This window comes from Jaculus jaculus, chromosome 8 (genome assembly GCF_020740685.1).
Source record: "Jaculus jaculus isolate mJacJac1 chromosome 8, mJacJac1.mat.Y.cur, whole genome shotgun sequence".
In the NCBI taxonomy this organism is placed as follows: Eukaryota; Metazoa; Chordata; class Mammalia; order Rodentia; family Dipodidae; genus Jaculus; species Jaculus jaculus.
In genome coordinates, this window is record NC_059109.1 from 101732385 (window position 1) to 101749269 (window position 16885).

Sequence of the window (16885 nt, forward strand, 5' to 3'; positions counted from 1 at the left end):
TATGCATAAGATCAATACTTATTTTATGACTAACCTATTAATGTATTTTAAATATTCAAAGTTTATAAATATGCAACTTGAAAGTTAAAATCATACAAATTCCAAAGTGGAGATATGATTATTAACTCCTTTCTTAATTTTTTCTTTCTTTTATTATTATTATTAATTTTGTTGAGGTAGGTTTTCACTCTAGCCCAGGCTGACCTGGAAATCACTATGTAGTCTCAGGGTGGCCTCAAACTCATGGTGATCCTTCTACCTCTGCCTCCCAAATGCTGGGATTACAGGTGTGCACCACTGTACCCAGCTCTTTCTTAATTTTGAAACTGAAAAAGTTATATGTCCATGTTAATATCCCTTCTCCCAAGAACCATTCCTAAAGAGGAAGAAGAGATTTTCTTTTGTTTTGTGGTACTGGGGGTTGAGTGTGGAACTCCAAGGACCGAGTGGCTCCTCAGCCCAAGATGAGTAGGTCTTTTTAATTTGAAACAAGGTCTTGTTATGTAGCTCTGGCTGGCCTGGAACTTGCTATGTAGAATAGGCTAGTCTATGCTGCAGTCCTTTTGCCCCTTGCTCCAGCGTGCTGAAATTATAAATGTGAACTACCATGCATGGATCCAAGGTGGGTAGCTCTAACTATACTAATATTTGGCGACATTAACTCTTCACTGATAATATATCTCTATCTGTCTGTCTGTCTATCTGGGTGGTTATGGGAGACTGGACAAAATAATAACACACGTTATGAGCACTAGATCATTAAACAAATAATTTCCATATTATTATTGTTATTTTACAGCTTAGGCCCTGGAGTTATGAACTGCTCTTTTCCCAGTCATTTTATAGGCACATGACACGCATCTCTATTTGCTCTGCCCCAAAGAAGAGAAAAGCAAACTGTGGATCTGTCAGCTCTGGAAAATGCTTTCTGAATCAATGCTACTTGGACTGATTCAAAAGGGAAATCACTTTATTAGCAATGATATGTTCTTCGCTAGCTGGTCTCCCACTGGCAGAAATGTCCTGACAGCACAAATGCAGGTAGCTGAATGTAGTGGCCACTCCAGTCTACAGGGCCTCAGGTGGGAGGTCAGGCCTGCCAAGCAGTAGGTAAGTGAAGGAGGCATTACAGGGCTGCATCCCTGAGATCTCCTATGACTCCCTCCCTGCCCCCAAATTCCCAGCATGCTTTCCTCCTCTTGCTGTGTGAATTTTCCTCCATAGCTCCTCAGCCTCCATTAGAACATGAGTTCCAACAGAATATGGTGCTGTTTGGATCATTACTGGGCCTCAAGTACCTACTCAGCACACAGCACTATGGGGAAGTTTTACATGTTCTCTTTTTAAAATTTATTATTTTATTTTTGAGAGGGAAAGAGAGAGAAAACCTATGTACTTATTACCATGTGGAATCATGACAGCCATGTGCCAAGTACATGGCTCAAGGGGGCAGACAAGCTGAAGCTAAATAACATTCTGAGATGCAGGAATAATATGAGGGATGAGGTTACCTATAAGGAAGGTAGTGATCAAAGCAAGGGTGTGGGGAGACACAAATGCAGTGGATAAAATTCTTCTAATTATGTGTGTAAATTCTCCCAGGTAAGTCATCAGATGACCACCTGGGGAAACTCTGGGCCAGGTGTCAAGTCCCCGCACCCCAACTTCTTCCAGTGAGTGCAGAGAGAATGCAGGATTACACCCACTGGATACTGCTGTTATAGATGTAAGTCCCCAGGTGGGAAGAGCATGGCCCATCGGGCCCCAGTATCTGAGAGACTGACTGTGGGAAGGTCCACGGTTCAGTGTCCACAGTGGAAATTTGTGAGAGGTTAAGTGGGAGAGGATGAGGAGAGTCAGAACCCAGGTCTTTTTAGCATTTAGTTGGGGCTCACTCTATCAAACTGAATCACTCAGGGGCTGAGTAAGAGGGAAGGAGGGATGCAGGGTACATTCTAGCCCTCGATTCACCTCTCCCTTTTCCCTACATATCCAGCCTCTTAGAGATGGTTGTCAGCACTGCCTTCCAAATAGGCAGGAATCCAGGTACTCCTTTCCACCTGTCTGCCTATGAGACTGCTCTGTCACTTTTCACCTCCGGCCTGGGTAACTGTACAGACTTCCTGCCCCAAACCCCCGCCCCACTTGCTCCATAGCCTCAGACCACGGAGCTAGCTGCTCAGATGGCCATGAGCTGCCATCTGCCCCCCACAACTCCTTGGAACCCTGGCTCCCTGCCACCTCCCCCAGGCGTCTCCTTTGTTCAGGGCCCCCTCATCTTTGCTCAAATAACCACGTGCCGGAGAAGGTCTTCGGCCTGCCATATCCTTTTCCTTCTTCCGTCTCTTGTAACATCCCAGTAATTTACCTGCCGCGCTCACGTCGTCCCTTCAGTCGCCCACCCCTTCCCTCTCAGCACATCCTCACCACCGCAGCCAGATCTCTGATTTATTCTCTCCCACACGTCCCAAGCGATAGAACACAACCAGATGCTTAGCAGCTGCTCAATTATTAAACAAACAGGTGACTTGGAACACGAAGAGAAGTGCAGTCAGTGACATATGCTTTGCTGATGACAAAGACACCTTGGAATTTTGAAGCCAGGTTTCCCAAGCACCACCACCAATGAAATCCAGGGCTCCTCTGTTGCAGGTCGGAAAATAAAAAATAAAAAATAAGGCCCCTTATTTCCACTTCTGGGCAAAAACAAGGAGCTCTTTGATACCTCTAGAGATTCCCCTATGTGACATTGGCCACTTTGGTTCATTTTGCCAGCCCACGGGAAGGAAGGAAGGGGGAAACCCTGCCCTGCACCCCGACTCATAAAAGACGACTGTGGCTCCTCGTAGGGACAGGTCCCACAGCTGTCCTTTGCCTGCCGTTCTGCGTGGCCTTCACCGGGGGGTCACGAGGTCTCAGTGCAGAGCCAAACTCCATCCCGCTTCCCCGCGGCTCGCGCTCGGTCGGCAGCACACTCACAAAGCCAGGCTGCCCAGCCCGGCTTGACCCAGCGGTTAACCCGCTGCTATGGCCTCGGCCGGGGCAACTCGGGGACAGTCCCACGCTGGGGATCTCGCGGCCCCCGGGACAAAGGGCTTAGCCGACGTCTGGCCTCCCTGCGAAGCCGGGCGGCGGCGCAAGAGGAAAGAGAGAGAGAGAGAGAGAGAGAGAGAGAGAGAGAGAGAGAGAGAAAGAACCTCCCCGAACAAACTTTGGTTTTCGGCGGGGCGCGCAGAGGGGGTGCGCGGCGGCGGCGGTGGCGCCGAGGCCGGTCGGGGCGGGTTCTTAGACAAATTTCCCGATGCCGGGGTTCCTGGTGACCGGGTTAGCGCCGAGGGTGGGCGGGACCAGGCGATGGGGGTGGCCGCAGCCTGGGACGCGCAGGCGCCTTGCTCGCCACCTCCGACCCGCTCGCCCCCGCCCCATCCCTGGGGCGAGCATTAGCCAGGGCAGGGGCGGGAGAGGGGGGCGGTGAGGGGGCCGGAGGATGGTCGTCGTTGCCGGGGGCTGGGCCGAGGCAGACACAAAGCCTCCCCTCCGCTCTTCCTCCTCCTCCCTAGCCACGCCCCTCCGCCTCCTCTTCCTCCTCCAGGGCGGGGAAAGTTAGCCCAGTGCGCCCGTCCGCGGGGACCACCGGTCACCCCCGCCTCCGGGACCCGAGCCAGGCGAGAGAGAGGTAAGGAGCGGCGGCCGCGGAGACCCCAGCCCCGTGTCCCCGAGCGAGGTGCATCTACCCCCCCCCCGCCCCCCCCGGCTCTCACTTCCCCAGAGGTCAGGGAGAGGGAGCCACGATCAGCCCAGCGTCCAGGGGACAGAATGGGGAGGACACATCGGGGAGTCTGGATGCCGGGGCTTGCCCGGCGCGGTGACATTCCGCCGCACCAGGGGGTGTCGGATGCTGGGAAGTACGGGGTGTCCTCGGTTGACCTTTGCAGGGAGGGGTGAGGGGCGACCGCCGAGAGCCGGTGCGCGGCCGAGGTTCAGGTGAGTGTGCGTGTGCATGCGTGTGCACACAACGCGAGCACCCGAGCTGGGAGGTGTGTCAAACGCTCTGCCAGTCAGTGCCTCGCGGGCTGGACGTCGAGTCGCATAGCTCGGGTGCAGGGCACGGGCTCCGACCCGGGAATTGCTCCCCACGGCGCAGCGGAGCAGTGAGCGGCTTGGGGGTTGCTGGGACAGTCGCGGTGATTGATGGCTGCTCCGCGGGCGGGGGAAGAACGCTGGGCTCCAGCTGGGAAAGGACGGGGTCACTTTACCACTTTGAGGCCTCCTCACTACCCCTGTGGGATGGTTCTTCATCCTTGGTCTGGGGTCCCACGCGCGCAATGTCCACTCGCTCTCGATGGCGCTCTTTTCGACGACTGGGGGACAGCTGGGTGTACCGAAGTCCAGCTGTAAAGCTGATTAAATATGTTGCCAAGAAATACAGGGTAAGCTGGGGCGGAGGGGGGCGCTGAGAGGCGCCTTTCCTCAGAGCTCTTAAATCCCTGGGGCTTTCCTAAATTCAGCACTCAAAGGGGGTAACCTCAATTTCTTGCAGGGTTAGGGCATATTGTGGTTCCCTAGAAACATACTAGAGTCAATAAGGCGACTTCAGAACATTCGTTCTCCCACAGGACTCTGTAACTATTGAAGGAAACACACACACACACACACACACACACACACACACACACACACACACACACAGGCGTGGTGGCTCACGCCTTTAATCCCAGCACTTGGGGGCAGAGGTAGGAGGATCGCCGTGAGTTCGAGGCCACCCTGAGACTACAGAAGGAATTCCAGGTCAGCCTGAACTAGAGCGAGACCCTGCCTTGAAAAATCAAACCAAACCACCCCCAACCCCCCCCCCCCACACACAGCAGCACTCTCACATTAAGTTAGTCACTTTAGTGCGCTGTTTTAAAAATGTAAAATGTCACGATGAGCAAAATACCAACATTTTAAATCAAGTCAGGTGACTGTTATGTCCCTGCATCATTGTTCAGTGGCACACAGTCTTTCTGGTTCCCACCCACCCACCATTTTTCTGGCCCCTGCTCTGTGGTTTATAAGGGCTGACAATGGCATGCGCAGACTGGGCAGTTTGGACTTTGTACGTAGTCAACTTTTACTAACCTTTCCCCCAGCTCAAGCAGGGGAGGATGTTTGGATAAGCGCATCTAGGCACTCATTTTCCTCTTTGCCTCAGACTCCATGCGTATCTGAATATTCACATTCTTCATGCTTCCACCTCCCCAGGGGACATCAGGGTTGGGAGGGGCTGGGCAGTGAGGACTCCTTACATTTAAGACCTGGGAAGAAGGCTGTTGACCTGAGCTTTTGGGTTTGGAACTTGCTGGAGGTCACTGGAGGTAGAGATAGAGTTGGGGGTGGGAACAATCAACTCCCATGACCTCTCTTATCTGGAGCTATTCTCCAGTAGGCAGGTTCTCTGAGAAGAGGGGCAGCTCTCTTGTTGGGTAGCACTGTACTTTTTGAGAGATGACCACGCAGCAGCTCTCATCCCCACCCAAGGGTTCCCTTCCCTTTGCCTTTCCAAAGCCAACTGCAAAGAGGAGTTATACTCTCCAGAAGCAACCTTTTCACTTAGCTCCAAACTTCCCCTCTGCTTGGAGGAGGCAGATAAATCCTTCTGTCCATCACTAGGCCCATTCTTCACATGTAGGGTTTTAAAAATATATGTTTTATTTGTTTATTTGTGGTAGAGAGAAAGAAGCACACAGAGAGAATGGGCACACCAGGGACTCTAGCCACTACGAACTCCAGACGCGTGTGCCACCTTGTGCATCTGGCTTTCTTGGTTACTGGGGAATGAAACCTGGGTCCTTAGGCTTGGCAGACAAGTGCCTTAACCGCATTTCTCCAGCCCATATGTAGGGTTTTGCTGTTCTATCCAACCTTCCATTGTCCATCCATTTTGCCTAATGATCCTTCAAGAGTCCTAGGGGTTCAGCAAGGACGGTTGCCCTGACTTCCTCCTCCTTTGCCTCAGAAGACATTTCCTCAGTGTGTGTGAGTGACTTCCACTCCACTCGCCCACCGTCTGTGAGCTTCCCAGGGTACAAAACCAAGTCCTAGCCTTAAGACATGCTGTTAAAGGAGTGTGTGTTGAATGAATAAGCCCGTAAAATGTCCCAGCAAGAAATACACATCTTTGGTACTCTATTGGCTGTAAAGAAAGTGTATAATTACAGAAAGTACCTCAGTTATTCTCAACTATCTGAACTGCATTTTGTAAGTGAGGCTATGGAGGCCAAGAGGGGTCAAAGCCCCAAGGCTCCAGGTCCAGCAGACTTGCTAAAGGTAGACCTGCTCGGAGACAGGCTGCTGCAGTGTGGCCTAGAACAAGAGCTACCGAGCTGTGTGTCAGTGTGCAGTTTTATGAAGTGACTGATAAAATGTGCTTGGAGAAATGCTAACAGTAAGCTGGGTTTTTACAGCAGGACTTTTCAGAGTATTTATTATTAAAAAACACTCACTGGGATTCTAGTATGACACCATCATATGGCATGTTTGCTAACTTCACCTGGCACACAGCCCTTTTTCTTAGGAGGCATCTGCTGGAAACTGTATTCCAAGGAGTCCACTTGAGGTGTTGCTTATTTCACCCAAAATATGCTGCCAGGGGGGTCAGTTTCCAAGGAGAGTGGATCCCATCCAGTACATGGTGCTCAGGGCAGTGAAAATATACATTCTGAACATTAGGAAGCCATAGCCTTCCACCCTCAGGGCATCTGACGGTTGGAGTGATAGGACCCGAGGCTCTGGAGCTGCCAACTCTGCCAGCCTTCCCAGCTCTCTGTTCTCAAATGGCAATGTGGATGGGGGGTAGAAACCCCAGGGCTCTTACACTGAGAGGTCTGGGGGTTTGAATGTGAAAGTATGTCCCTCATAACCTTAGGAAGGGTCTCACTCTAGCCTAGGCTGACCTGGAACTCTGTAGTTCCATGCTGGCCTCAAACTCACAGCTATCCTCCTACCTCTACCTCCCAAGTGCTGTGATTAAAGGTATACACCACCATACCTAGCCACCAAAGGTTTATTATTATTATTATTATTATTGAGAGCAGCAGACAGAGAAAGAGAGAGAGAATGAGAGCTCTAGGGCCTCCAGCCACTGCAAACCAACTCCAGACATGTGTACCCCCTTGTGCATCTGGTTAATGTGGGTCCTAGGGAATTGAGCCTCCAACCTGGGGTCCTTAGGCTTCATAGGCAAGCGCTTAACCACTAAGCCATCTCTCCAGCCGACCAAGTAAGTTTTCATATTGAGTCTCCAGCCTTGCTGGAAAAGTGGTATATCACTGGGAGTGGCTTTGTAGTCAACCCTAAGGTGTGTTGAGAGCCAGTTTGAGTTCTGACTGTTCAGTGGTGTCTCTCTGCTTGGATCTATGGATGTGAGCCAACTTCTTTAGCCATTGATGGTGTTGTTCCTGGATTCTGTAAACCTGAGATAAATTATTTTCTTCCGTAAGCTGCTTCTGGTCCAGCATCATGAAGGTAACTGCAGCAAGAGCATATAATTTATTTTGAGGTATTGGGAATGAACTCGGGGTCTTGCACATGCTAGGCAAGCACTCAGCCACCACCCAGCTGTAAAACACTATTTCATCTGGGTTTATATCTTCCTGAGATGCATTCACCCAGTGAATCTTCAGTTCACTCCCTTCCTGTCCTGTTGGGGACAGCCCACAGATTCTCTACGATGGCAGTGTGTGTTTACTGCTAAAAAGCTTGTTGCAGCAGCCGCTTTCTGAGGGGTGTAGATCTAGAACAAAGAGCTGCTATCAGCTATTCTTCATCCCAGAGGTGCAGCCCCCAGATTCTGTGTGCCCACTGTTTGAAACGTGATGCTTCTAAATCACAGCTAGCCTACAATATCTTGTATATACTCCATTGCAATTCGAGAGATGAAGAGGGGATATGGTGAGCAAAGAGGTGCAATTGTGCATGCATGTGGTCTGCAGACAGTCCTAGGTTTACAGTCCTGAGCAAATGTATCTCAGGGTTTGTTTCATTTTGGGGGGGAGGTTGGTTTTTCGAGGTAGGGTCTCACTCTAGCTCAGGCTCACCTGGAGATTTACTAGGTCATCTCAGGGTGGCCTTGAACTCATGGCAATCCTGTACCTCTGTCTCCTGAGTGCTGGGATTAAAGGCATGCACCACCACGTCTGGCTTTCATGGTTTTTTTGTTTTGTTTTGTTTTCAAAATGTAGAACTTAAAGAGTATCACTCATATATACTGAATAGGGCAGCATCACCAGTGATAGGGAAGGGATGGGCCTGGTGGGGGCACCAAGGTGAAGTAAAGAACATGACTAGAAGGTTAAATAATTGTTAGCCAAGAGGCTGGAGGTATGGCTCAGCTGTTAAGGTGTTTGCCTGCAAAGCCTAACAACCTGGGTTCAATTCCCCAGTACCCATGTAAAGCCAGATACACAAATTGCATCTGGAGTTCATTTGCAGCTGCTGGAGGCCCTGGCATACAAATTCTCTCTGTCTGTCTTTCTTCTCTCTCTTTCTGCTTGCAAATAAATAAATGAAAATAGAATTATATTTAAAAAGTGTTGTTAGGGGCTGGAGAGAGGGCTTAGTGGTTAAGGCACTTGCCTGTGAGCCTGAGGACCTAGATCGATTTCCAAGTACCCACATAAACCAGATGCACATGGTGGCGCTGCCATCTGAAGTCCCTTTGCAGCGGCTAGAGGCCTGGCACACCCATTCTCTCTCTCTCTCTCTCTCTCTCTCTCAAATACCTAAGTAAAAAATTTTAAAATATTTATAAAGAGTTGTTGGCCAAGCCATCGAGTTGTGGAGGAGTGTGTGTGCATGTATGTGCACATACATTTACACATAATTATTTGCATACTCTACATATGTGACTAGGAAAGATGCTAGAAAGAAATACTGAATATATTTTTTTCCAGCACTGGGGATTGAACCAGGGCTTTGTCTATGTTAGGCATCCCCGGCCCTTTGTTTTAAAAAAGTATTTTTAGAAATTTATTTTATTTATTTACTTATTTATTTGAGAGAGAGAAAGAGGCAGGGGGTGGGGCAGGAGATTGGGTGCACCAGGGCCTCCAGCCACTGCAAACAAACTCCAAACGCATGCGCCCCCTTGTGCATCTCACTTACGTGGGTCCTAGAGAATCAAACCATGATCTTTTGGCTTTATAGGCAAACTCCTTAACCACTAAGCCATCTCTCCAGCCCATTATTTTTGTTTTGAGAAAGTCTCACTCAGTTGCATAATCTAGTATTAAATTTGGTCCTTTGGCCGTAGTCTCATAATGCTGGGATGACAGGCCAATACTCCAGCTCTGAATGTCATTTTTAGCCTGTTGAGTTCATATTGCCTACCTGGAAATGCACAGTAAGCAGCAGGAAACAAGAGTCACTGGGCCATGGATAGTTGAGGAACATGCCAAGGGGCAATTGGGTTGAGGTAGAATTCTGAAAACCCCTTCTTGTTGCTGGCACCATGCACCCAACCATCATCAGCTGATGGGAGGAAAGGGTTTATTTTGGCTTACAGTCTGAGGGGAAGCTTCATGAGGGCAAGGGAAAGCATGGCATGAGCAGAGGCTGAGCACCACCTCTGCCACAGAATGTGGAAAATAGCAGGAGAGTGAGCTGATCTCTTGCAAGGATGAGCCGGTTCTCACACCCCTAAGTCTACTCCTGACAACACAACGTCCTCCAGCAAGGCTTCACCTCCAAAACTGCCATTAGCTAGGGACCAAACATTCAGAAAACAGGAGTTTATGGGGGCCATTGATTGAAAGTACCATACCATGTCTGGGGGTTTTGGAAAGGGAATGTGAAACAGTGAGTGGGGAAGAAGAGCCTTTATTGACAAGCTGGGTGATCCAGAACTTTCAATGTGGTAGCTTATGACCCAATTTCTGTAATGATTGGTTGGGATGCAGATAATCCCCGGAGGTTAAGCATTTTTCAAATTGAGAACTTTATTGAATGAACATATTGCATATTGATCATATTCCCATTGGGTTATATTCCATTTAGGCAGTTTTAACATACACCAGAAAAAGTTCAGTGAATCCATAGAGACTGAAAGGAACCACAGACATTAATATACCCAGGAGCAAAAGAACTCCAGAAAAAATCATTATATAATGAATGAAGAAGGATTAAGCACTTTTTTTTTTTGTAGCAGAAACTTTTTAAACTTACCAATGGCTTGACAGAAGTTTAAACATACTGTGGAGGAGTCTAGGAAAATAAGTCAGATTTTTAAAAGTTAGACTATGTCCATCTTTTTTTTTTCCTTTTTTGAGGTACAGTCTCACTCTAGTACAGGCAGACCTAGAACTCACTCTGTAGTCCCAAAGTGGCACATGTGTCTGGAGTTCTTTTGCAGTGGCAGGAGGCTCTGGTGTGCCCATACTCTTTCTGTATGTGTTTCTCTCTCAAATAAATTTAAAAAAGTATAATTAGCATAAAAGAGAAGGGCTGGAGAGATGGCTTAGTGGTTAAAGTGCTTGCCTACAAAGCCACAGGACCCAGGTTCAATTCCCCATGACCCTCATAAGCCAGATGCACAAGGTGGCACATGCATTTGGAGTTCATTTGCAGCAGGTGGAGGCCCTGGCATGCCCATTCTCTTTATCTGCCTCTCTGTCTCACAAATAAACAAATAAATTTTTTTTAAAAGAGCTGGGAAGATGGTTGGTGGTTAAAAGTACTGGTTTGCAAAGCTTGCTGGCCCAGGTTCAATTCCCAACTAACCCACACAAGCCAGACACAAAAAGTGGCACAAGCTTCTGGTATTTATTTTTCAGCAACAAGGAGGCCCTGTCACCCAAACCTGTACATATGCATGCATGCACATACATGTGCAGATATATAATTAAAAAAATTTAAAGTCCCAAACATTTAGTCACTTTAAATAAAGTTAAATTGACTTTGTTTTATTTTTTTTCAAGGTAGGGTCTCCACTGTAGCCCAGGCTGACCTGGAATTCATTATGTAGTCTCAGGCTGTCCTTGAAATCATGGCGATCTTCCTACTTTTGCCTCTGGAATGGTGAGATTAAGAGTGTGTTGCCATGTCTGGCTCTTTAATTGCTTTTAAAAGTATTATTTTCATTATTAAGGAAACCACTTTTCTCCACTCCCTACTGCATTTAAATTATGGTTCAATTACAAGAATACTTTAAAGATGAATGGAGGCATATGTCTTTCCCATGCATTAGCCCCAAAGGCAAACTGCATGGGTTAGACTGCACTTGACCTCTGGGGTCTCCGGAAGTCAGCCAAGAGTCCACACCTGGCAGCTGCTAGCAGCAGCTGCACCTGCGCTGGACTGGCCTGGGCTCTGGCTGACCTCAGCACACAGGCAGAGCAGACTGAGGCCACATCTCAGCACTCAGCAGCGCTCCTGTCAGACTTTGCTGGAAAGTTATGAGTATGATTGACCTGTCAGCCAAGAGCTTTACCTTTTTGCATCATCTACTGTTTGTACATTTTCCTTGGATTTCATTAATGGTTTTTGAGTGCAGAGAAACCTCTCCAAGTACTCAAAAAGTCAAGCTTTTGCATTTCTTCTAATGTTTTAGTTTTACACATTAGTTTAAATTCATTTGGGAGAACTCGGCAGGTGTGTGTAAAGGAAGAAGGAAACTTATATAATTTCTCAATATTCTGTCTGACCCCAGACCCACCCCCATCACTGGTGCATAAACCACCTTTTTCCAGCTTCACAGCACATAGCTGCAGCAGTTGGGACGGTAAGTCATGCCCTTTTATCCCTTCTTCATCAGAAACATTTTTGGCAAATTCATCTGTTAGTACTTTCAATCATATTTTATTCCACAGAATTTCTTTTTAAAAATATTTTTATTTATTATTAAAATAATAAATAATTAAAAGATTATTTTATTTATTTATTTCCAATACATTATTTGTTCATTTATTTATTGTCAAGCAAAGAGAGATAAAAGAAAGAATGGGCACACAGGGGCCTCCAGCCACTGCAAACGGACACCAGACATTTGTGCTAACTTTGTGCATCTGGCTTTACGTGGGTACTGGGGAGTCAAACTCAGGCTGTTACGCTTTGCAGGAAAATACCTCAACTGCTGAGCACTCTCTCCAGCACAAGGATTTCATATACTAAGCATAGACACTAACTTGGGAGGAACCAATAGATACTTTTGGCTTCTCTTCGTCTGATAAAACTGGCCACCAAATTGCACTTGAAGACTAATGTTATGTGTGCTCTGAACAAGTATGTATACTGGTTCCTGGACTTCCTGTGACATTGGTTTAGTAGAGACATGGGCGTCTTGTTTCAATAATGTTGGAAAGTGTGGGGACTTGGCTGGCATCAAGGTTTGTTTGCAGGCTGACCCCTTGCAAGGGCCCCTTCATGGCAGGTAATGTGGGCACATATAGGCAGAGATTGGTGTCATCAGTGCTTGATTTGGTATACACACATATTTGTACCACTTGTGCCAAAGCCTGGCTTCTGGCAGCCCTAACAAGCTAGGCTTTGCCACTTGTCCTCCATAGTTCCAGTCAGAGAGACAAATAATAACAAAAAGCAGAGAGAAGCCAGGTGTGGTGGCGCACACCTTTAATCCCAGCACTCAGGAGGCAGAGGTAGGAGGATTACCTTGAGTTCAAGGCCACCCTGAGACTACGTAGTGAATTCCAGGTCAACCTGGGCTAGAGAAAAACTCTACCTTGAAAAATCAAGAAAGAAAAGCAGAGAGAGGCGATTATTATTCAATGTGGCCACATTAGGAAAAGGAACAAAGCCAGAGGCACTGTGACCCAAAGTTTGAATTAGATATCCCCTGTTAGTTCATGTGTCTTCAATGCTTATTCCTAGCTGGTGGCCTTTTGGGAGGTGGAACCTCACAGGAGGAGGTGTGTAGCTGAAAGCAAGCTTAGTAGTTTTATAGTTAGCTTCCCTTTGCCAGATGTTGCAGTCCGGTTCGCGTTGCTGTTAGAAATCACCCAACCAAGAGCAGCTTCTGGGAAAAAGAGATTTATTTTGGCTTACAGGCTCAAGGGGAAGCTCCATGATGGCAGGGGAAAACAATGGCATGAGCAGAGGGTGGACATCACCCCCTGGCCAATGTAAGGTGGACCACAGCAACAGGAGGGTGTGCCAAACACTGGCATGGGGAAACTGGCTATAAAGCCCGTAAGCCCGCCCCCAACAATACACTCCCTCCAGGAGGCATTAATTCCCAAATATCCATCAGCTGGGAACCTAGCATTCAGAACACTTAAGTTTATGGGGGACAGCTGAATCAAACCACCACACCAGACCTCAGCTCACTCTCTTGCTGCTTTCTGCCAGCTGCTGTGGCAAGAAGTGGTGTCCAGCCTCTGCTCTACCATCCTTTCTTTCTATGCCACGATGAAAGTTCCCCCTTGAGACCGTGAGTGAAAACCAACTCTTTCCTCTAATCAGCTGCCTTTGGCCAGATGCTTTGTCCCAGCAAGGTGAAGGTAAGTACAACATCAAGTCCATCTTTGAGGTCCTGACTTGAAGTTTAGGTTTAAATAGAGAGCAAGAGATATGCATAACTAAGCAGTCCTGGCCATGGGGCGGTCCCCACTCTCATTGGCCAATCATTGTCTCAGTTCCAGTGTGTTTTGCAAAGTGGTCTGATACGTTGTCAGAACTGTGTGCACCCTCTTTCTGAGAGATAAGTTCCTCCTCTGGATGGCACCAGACTTAAGCCTTCTCCCAGCATGAGATTTCTGGGTAAATTTCTAATTTGGGGTGGGAGAGGTTCAAATGTACCTTTAGAATACCTCTTCCTCCAGAATTGTTACATGTATATGGAGTTTAAACTCAAAAACCTCGAGCCGGGCATGGTGGCGCATGCCTCTAATCCCAGCACTCGGGAGGCAGAGGTAGGAGGATTGCCATGAGCTCAAGGCCACCCTGAGATGACAGAGTTAATTTCAGGCCACCTGGACCAGAGTGAGACCCTACCTCGAAAAACCAAAAAAAAAAAAAAAAAAAAAAAAAACCTCAAATTCAAGTACTTTGTTACTTTACTCTGTAATGTAGGGGTCTGAATAAGAACAAAGGTGCAGGTTCCATTTTCAGTATTTAGCAAGCACAGGATTGGGGTGTCAGGAGGTTCCTGGCTCTTGGCTGGGCTGGCGTTGCTTAACGAAGGACATTCCACCCTTGTGGACACTAAAACCTATCTGAAGGTTTCATGGTTTGTGATACAGGGAGTGTGGTGAGGGAAGAAGTGTGATGAAGGTATTTACTCAGAATGGCTTCCTCAAAGCTTTCTGGCTTCCCCATTGGGGTTGAATAAGGTCCGGTGTATGAAGCACAGCAGACAGCCCCATATCCCTCCCCTGCAGCCGAATCCCTCTCCTGGACATCTGTTATCCATGGGGTGCCCCAGCCACCCATTTTTCCAGTATCCTGGGATTCCTGCATTAGCAGATGGCTTATACCCTGTCTTACAAACTCGTTTTCCCTGGGCCCATCTCGTACCCTGATTATGAGTAGTACTCTTTGTCATTGGCTCTCCCTACGCCATTTACACAATAACCTTGGGTTACACAGATGTTCTAAATAATACAGATAACCTTTCTACTGCCTGATTTATAGACCCTCCCCGTCTCAACTCTATTGCCATGGAACTCCGAGGTTGGTAGAGTCATTCCCAAAACAAAGCTACGAAAGAGCAGATGCAGGGTGGATTCCCAGACGTTTTTCTATTCAAGAGTAATGGGATTTCATAAAGAAGTAGGGACACTTAATTCTGTTCTGGGCATCTGAAGTGGGTCACAGCGGGGGATGTCTAAGCTATGTTGTATGGTAATGAACTATAATAACAAACTGTGAGGGGGGACTAGAGAAATGGCTCAGTGGTTAAGGCACTTGCCTACAAAGCCAAAGGACCTAGGTTTGATGCCCCAGGACCCACATAGACTAGAAGCACAAGGTGGCACCTGCATCGGGAGTTGGTTTGCAGTGGCTGGAGGTCCTGGTGTGCCCATTCTCTCTCTCTCTCCCTCTGCCTCTTTCCCTCCCTTTCTCAAATAAATAAATAAACATAAAACATAAATAGAGCCGGGTATGGTGGCATACACCTTTAATCCCTGCACTTGAGTAGCAGAGGTAGGAGGATCACCATGAGTTCGAGGCCACCCTAAGACTACATAGTGAATTGCAGGTCAGCCTGGGCTAGAGTGAGACCCTACCTCGAAAAACCAAAATAAATAAATAAAAGAAAAGAACAAACTGGGAATGAACTATGGGAAAGAACTGGGAATCTTTCCTGCAGCTCTTACAAGCAGTTTTTGTGATAATTGTTGCTGTAAAGTTGCTAAATTCTTTACTTGCAACTTGCTGTAAAGTTAATCTTACATCTGTTGCTTAAGGCAACGTGAGTAGGTTTCCTCGGCCTTGGTGCACCTTTATCCTGAACGGCGCAGATGACCCGTATTGACAAGCAGTGTTTAGTGATGCTGACTGCTCTTAAGCTGTGCTCTGTGCTCCTTCCCTCAGAGGCCTGGTTGGACTCCTGACCCAGAACACACATACGGGCATCGGAAGTGCTGAGCGTAGTGTTGCAGTCAGTAACAAAGGGCCACAGGTCTGTTGAAGGAAACAGGTGGGCTGAATGTGATTGCTCTTAGCGTCAGAGTGTGTGTGTGCTCTGGATCAGCGGAGTCCAGCAGGTCATGCCTTGAATCCCTTCCTTTAACAAATGCTTAAGGATTATCCAAAACTTGTTCATGTGTTATTGGCTTCTCACTGTTCAGTAGAAGTACTAATAAGAACCTGTATACAAGACAAGGAGCCACAACCACAGCAACATCAGAGCAGCAGTGACAGCAGATGCAGCAGGTTTACTAACAACTTAAACTAAACTTCTCTTTAGTTTCTTTTGTCTTCAGGCAGCTGCTAGAGGCAGCTATCCCACCTCTGAGATAGGGGTATCCGAAGTTGGTTCTCTCACCTCCCAGGTGCTCCTAGAAGCAGTTGGCTCATTTATGCATGGGAAGGTTCCATAGGTTAGTCTTTCCTAAATCAGGGCTGTTCCCCCCAAAATAGTTCCATGATAGACAGATTCATTTGTGTGAGCTTCCAGCGAGAAGGTTCTTGGCAGGAGAAGTGCAGCATGCAGTCTATCAGGGCTCCACCTAGGACGCCAGGCTGCTGCTGGCTTCTCCAAAGCCCAGAGCATGATGGGGAGAGGGCATGGGCAAGACCCTTCAACAGGTTTGGGGCCAGGAAAAAGAAATAAGAACTGTACACATGTGACAAGCAGAGGACAGTACTGGGCAGCATCATGACCTAAGCAATAGACTGTGGAGAGGATGTGAAAGTCTGAAGGGGGGGGGGAGAGAGAGAGAGAGAGAGAGAGAGAGAGAGAGAGAGAGAGGTGGGGGGGAGTGTAGAATTGGCCTTCTTTGCCAAGAATGAGATGCAAGAGTTTTTGTCTTAGATGAGGTCCATTAGAAGTAGGTCTCGAGCCGGGCATGGTGGCACATGCCTTTAATCCCAGCACTTGGGAGGCAGAGGTAGGAGGATTGCTGTGAGTTCGAAGCCACCCTGAGACTCCATAGTGAATTCCAGGTCAGCCTGGGCTAGAGTGAGACCCTACCTCGAAAAAAAAAAAAAAAAAAAAAGAAGAAGAAGAAGTAGGTCTTGAGGTTAAGATTCATGTGAAAATAGACTTGGAAATGTTCCTATGGACAGGGAAGTAAGGGGAGAGGAGAAAGGGAGCTAGCTGGGAAAGAAGCTAAGCAAGGTGCGTATTCAACAATCTCCTCCCCACAGGAGGGCACTTGAAGAATGTGTCACAGGAAAGTTCTGGAGACAAAGTAGGCCCACAAGTGTAGCCAGAACGGGGGCCCTG

The 16885-nt window shown here is 47.8% G+C and overlaps 1 protein-coding gene across 4 annotated transcripts in view; it reads left to right on the top strand.

Annotated features, from left to right (window-relative positions):
• The first annotated feature begins 3481 nt into the window (after nt 1–3481).
• Rin2 (Ras and Rab interactor 2) overlaps nt 3482–16885 on the top strand; it is a 277407-nt gene continuing 264003 nt past the window's right edge. For 2 of the 4 annotated variants that reach the window (XM_045156483.1, XM_045156482.1), the window contains exon 1: nt 3591–3676. The gene's annotated coding sequence lies outside the window, so the exon portion shown is untranslated. Of the gene's footprint in view, nt 3677–16885 lie in introns of all 4 variants that reach the window. The other 2 variants (XM_045156493.1, XM_045156490.1) reach the window with 2 other exon arrangements.